This window comes from Lipotes vexillifer, unplaced genomic scaffold (assembly GCF_000442215.2).
Source record: "Lipotes vexillifer unplaced genomic scaffold, Lipotes_vexillifer_v1.1 scaffold2043, whole genome shotgun sequence".
Taxonomy (NCBI): Eukaryota; Metazoa; Chordata; class Mammalia; order Artiodactyla; family Lipotidae; genus Lipotes; species Lipotes vexillifer.
The window spans coordinates 21,419-27,995 of NW_006797242.1; positions in this window are offsets into that span (position 1 = coordinate 21,419).

A 6,577-nucleotide genomic window follows, 5' to 3' on the forward strand; every position below is an offset into this window, starting at 1 on the left:
CCTTGCACAAGCAAAGAAAAGATAAGCTAGAAGAATCAATATTGTGAAAACGACTATACTACACAAAGCAATCTACAGATTCAATGCAATCCCTATCAAATTACCAATGGCATTTTTCACAGAATTAGGACAAAAAATTTTACAATTTGTATAGAAAAATAAAAGACCCTGAATAGCCAAAGCAATCTTGAGAAAGAAAACTGGAGCTGGACAAACCAGTCTCCCTGACTTCAGACTATACTACAAAGCTACAGTAATGAAAACAATATGGTACTGGCACAAAAATAGAAATATAGATCAATGCAACAGGATAGAAAGTCCAAAGATAAACTCACGCACCTATGGTCACCTAATCTATAACAAAGGAGGCAATATACAATGGAGAAAAGACAGTCTCTTCCATAAGTGGCTGGGAAAACTGGACAGCTACATGTAAACAAATGAAATTAGAACACTCCCTAACACCATACATAAAAATAAACTCAAAATGAATTAAAGACCTAAATGTAAGGTCAGACACAATAAATCTCTTAGAGGAAAACTTAGGCAGAACACTCTTAGACATAAATCACAGCAAGATTTTTTTTTTTTTTTTTTTTTTTTTTGCGATACGTGGGCCTCTCACTGTCGTGGCCTCTCCTGTTGCCGGACACGCAAGCTCAGCGGCCATGGCTCACGGGCCCAGCCGCTCCGCGGCATGCGGGATCCTCCCAGACTGGGGCACGAACCCGTATCCCCTGCATTGGCAGGCAGACTCTCAACCACTGCGCCACCAGGGAGGCCCACAGCAAGATCTTTTTTGATCCACCTCTTAGAGTAATGAAAATAAAAACGAAAATAAACAAAGGAGACCTAACTAAACTTAAATGCTTTTGCACAACAAAGGAAACCATAAACAAAATGAAAAGACAACCCTCAGAATGGGAGAAAATACTTGCAAATGAAGCAAACGACAAGGGATTAATCTCCAAAATATACAAACAGCTCATGTGGCTCGATATCAAAAAAACAAATAACACAATCAAAAAATGGTTGGAAGATCTAAACAGACATTTCTCCAAAGACGTACAGATGGCCAAAAAGCACATGAAAAGATGGTCAAGATCACTAATTATACGAGAAATGCAAATCAAAACTATTATGAGGTATCACCTCACACTGGTCAGAATGCCATCATCAAAAAATCTACAAACAGTAAATGCTGGAGAGGGTGTGGAGAAAAGGGAACCCTCCTACACTGTTGGTGGGAATGTAAATTGGTACAACCACTATGGGGAACAATATGAAGGTTCTTTAAAAAACTAAAAACAGAACTACCATATGATCCAGGAATCCCACTCCTGGGCATATACCCAGAGAAAACCATAATTCAAAAAGATACATGCACCCCAGTGTTCATTGCAGCACTATGTACAATAGCCAAGACATGGAAGCAACATAAATGTCCATCAAAAGAGGAATGGATAAAGAAGATGTGGTACATATATACAATGGAATATTACTCAGTCATAAAAAAGAACAAAATAATGCCATTTGCAGCAACATGGATGGACCAAGAAATTATCATACTGAGTGAAGTAAGTCAGACACTGAAAGAGAAATATCATATGATATCACTTATATGTGGAATTTTTAAAAAGCATACAAATGAACTCATTCACAAAACAGAAGTAGAGTAATGGTTGTAGAAAACAAACTTATGGTTACCAGGGGATAAGTGGGGGTGGGATAAATTGGGAGATTGGGATTGACATACACACACACACACTACTATATATAAAATAGATAATTAACAAGAACCTACTGTATAGCACAGGGAACTCTACTCAATACTCTGTAATGGCCTATATGGGAAAAGAATCCAAAACAGGGTGGATATATGTATATGTATAACTGATTCACTTTGTTGTACAGCAGAAATTAACACAACATTGTAAATCAACTATACTCCAATAAAAATTTTTTAAAAAGAAATTAATTTTAAAAAGAAAAGAAAAGAAAAGCTGAGCTACTGTTTATTAATGATGTATCACTGGTCAGGCTTTGTGCTAAATGATGAGGTAGAGATAGAGTTAGAGATAGAGATAGAGAAAAAGAAATAAAGAGACAGAGACAAGAGACAGAGATAAATATGTCTCTATGAATATATATATATACATATTATATATATAACATTCATATATGTGAGGAGGAGGAAACATTATTATTCCTATTTTACATGAGGAAACTAAATCTAGGACTCTAAGGAAAGCTAAATAACATTGTCACACAAAGTGGCTAAGAACAAGAGAATTTAAGTTAAAAAATATGACCACTCTCAACTTGAACAAATTATTTAATCTCTCTGTGCTAATAATAATACAGTTGGCCCTGGTTCCACATCCATGGATACCAAGTGCTGACTCCACTATGCCATTTTATATAAGAGACTTGAGCCACTGAATTTGGGTATCTACGGGGGTCCTGGAACCAAATCCCCTGCAGATACCAAGAGACAATGATACTTACCTCCATGGGTTGTTACAAATGTTAATTGAAATAACACATAAAGCATTTTGCACTGCCTAAAACACAATTAATATTAGCTCTTATTATCATGATTTTTATTTTTGGTAATAGTAGTATTAGAACTGTTTGGAACAATTAGAACAATATTAGAACCATTGGGATACAACTTCAGGTTCTGACCACTAATAATTATCTTTTCTCTATGCCATTGCAGAAGGTGCTAATTCCCCTTGAAACTAAAGGTAGAGTACCTAGCCCAGAGGTGCAAGTTGCACCTGCAACTAAGTAAGCAGTAAATTGCACAGATCCACAGGGTGAGCCCACTCCATCCCAAGGGCAGCTAGGGAGTTCCAACATAGAATAGGCTGAGTTCCCAGGGTCCTGTGGCCTGGAAAAGCTCATTCTTATTCACACAATGAAATAGGGAATTGCAAACAGCCTAGGGTGCTCTTTGTTTCAGCAGCTGTCACAGAGAAAAACAAGGACTTGTCAGTGGCCTTGAGGAGACCACATCTAGCCTGGCACTCATCCACTAATCCTCCCTCCCCACTAATCAAATTATATTTTCAGGTAATATATCTCCAAAAAACTATCTAATAAAGAAAATCCAAATAATAAAAAGTAAGGGATATAGTATTATCTCAAAATTCATCACATCTCAGTACAAATCTTTACAGGAAGGAAAAAAAACATTAAATTAATATTAATCAGTCTCTCTCACATATGTTAAATATTTCATCATCTAGTACATTAATTAAAATGGTGAATTTTATCTCCAGATTTTGCCCTAGAGATCCATTTTGATATCTTAAATTCCAGATTTAAATAGAAATGGAAAATACTAGGACAAGGAAGAACAACACAGAAGTTACATCCATTGGGCCAAGCTGGTTTCTGTGTTTGGTGTGGGAATAGGTGTCTGGTTGTCCAGGTTGAACAGTTGTTTTAAACTGGTAGCTGTTAATCATATAATAAGGAAGGCAATCTCCCTATGATAGGAAAGGAAAATTAGGAACTGATAGAAATACATTTGCATACATCTAGCTCATTTTACTTTCTTCATAAAACTTACCATCATGTGAGATGATTATTCCTTTATCTGTTTACTAATTTGCTAATCTATTCTTCATCATCCTCCTCTAGAATGTAAAATAGGTCAGATCAAATATCTTGCTTGTCTTGTTTACCACTTTATTATTAGAATATAGAATAGTTCCTTGCACATAGTAGAAGCTCAGTAAATATTTACAGAGCCTCCTTTAAGGACCATTAGGTCTAAGGAAAGAATTTGTTAAGAACTCCAAACACATTTGCTTCATTGCCATGTGAGTACTTGAGTACATGTGAGTAAATATCTGATAGCAATTTTTATGATATTGAGTTCTTTATTTGTAAAAATGGATCATGAGAAATAAATATCAAACCAAGTACTAGAAAAATAAGCAGCAAAAAATACATATAGAGAGAGTTGTGGCCATTTGTATTTCAATTACAATTTCTACAAGTTAAAAAAGAAAATTTTATTTTCATCTGAAGATTGTTAAGCAAGAATTTGAATTTTCTTGTCTTCTTTCTAACAACTACAAATCACTAAAAACTCATCAGATTTTGGCTTTGGAAGGAAGCTTGGAAATCATCCAGTCTGCCTCCTTATTTTCTAAATTTGTGCAGGGAAGCCTGGAGAGACTTAGCAATTTGCCTACATTACCCAGGTTTTAGCTCCCATGGAAAGAGTAGAAGTCAGGTCGCCTGACCACTAAATCCAGGCTTTTTTCCACTATATTTTTGCCTTCTTAGCAAAATTATTTTTCTAACTTCATTCCTGCTCTTCATGTTTCGGGGGTTTGGTTTTGTTTTGTTTTGCTGGCCTTTTGACAGGTTTATGCATATTTCTTTTCACAGCACATCATCATGGATGCATTTTTATTACCATGTATCTTGATGTTTTATAGTTGGCCTCAAATATTTAAGGCAGGTGCATTTTGTAATGCTCTGTCAGTTTTTCAATAAAGGAAAAGACAGGAGCTGAGGTATGTACCTGTTCTATTAAAAACAGGGGGGCAAGACTACCAACTTTTTTGGTATTTTTTTTTTTTATTCTCTGCAGACTTATTGTTGAGTAATCTTATCTTCATATACTACAGAACAATTAAAGCTGACCAAGTGCAACAAATAAGCCTGCTGATTACACACATAGCTATATACCAACCATATAACGCAGCCAGTTGTCAAAATTCCAAAAACAGAACTTCCAAACTTCCAACATACTAATGATTATTCAGACCAGTAAATAAATTTGAGGCAGATCAGTATTCCCAAATTGTAAAGTTATCCAATAACTTTGTTTAAAAGCATAAGAAACAAGGGCAGACAGCTATGCCACCAGCACTAAATTTTTTTGCACCAAAACCTTGACCAGAAAACTCAAAATTGTTACTGCCTATGATACTTAAGATATTTAAAGTCCAAATAAAGAATCTACTGGCTCTAACATTCTAAAATTTACTAGATGCTACCAAAAAATAACTACATGAGGTGTTGCTAAATATAGGTCGGATTTACAAAACTACTTTAGTCTTCTTAACATTTCTGATTGACATCTTTAATTATTTTGTACCAGTCTGGCAAAATAAGATAAAGTGTGTTGGTGTTCGGGAACAGCAAAATCTAACTTGAGAATTAACAAATCTCTGCTCAGAGTATGGCAATCCATTTGAAGAGACAGAGGAGAATATCTGGCCTGGAAAATTTTGCAAAGCTGGTTTACATGAAGATGTTTTGTCCCAAATTCAGTCTATTCTTCAGACATGCAAAAATTTTGGCATAAAATTGGTTAATGTTTGAAAACAAAGGAACATTGAGTATAACTTCCTAGAATGGAGAACTCTAATTTGACACCATCTTATCTAATAGGCTGAAAACCTCAATTAGTTACTATACTTAAATAGGCTTCAGAAAATTCAGTTTCTCCAGCATTAAGTCCAGCTACTCTTGCTCAGTTCCTGTTGCGTTCACTTTATAGCAAGTCAGTGGTCCCTACAGCCTGACAAAAGAGATTGTTAGCCTGATGACATCTAATAATGTCCAATAGATTAATTTAGGGACTTGTCATGAGGCAGTCATGCTACTAAGGGGGACTCACTCGAGTTCTTACCATCTTACCCAAAACTCTAAGCATAGAAAGGAATCTTCCAAGTGTATATATACTATTCAGTGATGTTCAAGACTTAAGTAACACCATTAAACTTTGAATGTAGGTCTGTATGAATATGGTTAATATCAAGGTTGACTCTTGAAGCCTACCAAATTGAGGAGCATTAATACTGAACACAAATCAAATATCTAATTAGAAACATTTTATTTTAAATGTGCCAAATAAAAACCCACATTTTCAGACCAAAGGATGTTAATACATTCAACAAAAATTTATATTACCTTACTGCTGTGAATTTACAGAGTAATAGTCCAGATCCATTTTGATTAGATGGTTAAATTACCCTTCCCTAAGTTACACTTTACAGACATCACAAATCCCTTATAATAATGTAGACAAAATAACTTTTCCCTAAAAGGTGAACTTGAGTAATATTCGATTGTATATATGTGCCACATCTTCTTTATCCATTCATCCGATGATGGACACTTAGGTTGTTTCCAACTCCTGGCTATTGTAAATAGAGCTGCAATGAACATCTTAGTACATGACTCTTTTTGAATTATGATTTTCTCAGGGTATATGCCCAGTAGTGGGGTTGCTGGGTCATATGGTAGTTCTGTTTGTAGTTTTTTAAGGAACCTCCATACTGTTCTCCATAGTGGCTGTACCAATTCACATTCCCACCAGCAGTGCAAGAGGGTTCCCTTTTCTCCACATCCTCTCCAGATTGATTGTTTCTAGATTTTGTTTTTAACATCTTTATTGGGGTATAATTGCTTTACAATGGTGTGTTACTTTCTGCTTTATAACAGAGTGAATCAGTTATACATATACATATGTTCCCATATCTCTTCCCTCTTTGTCTCCCTCCCTCCCACCCTCCCTATCCCACCCCTCCAGGCAGCCACAAAG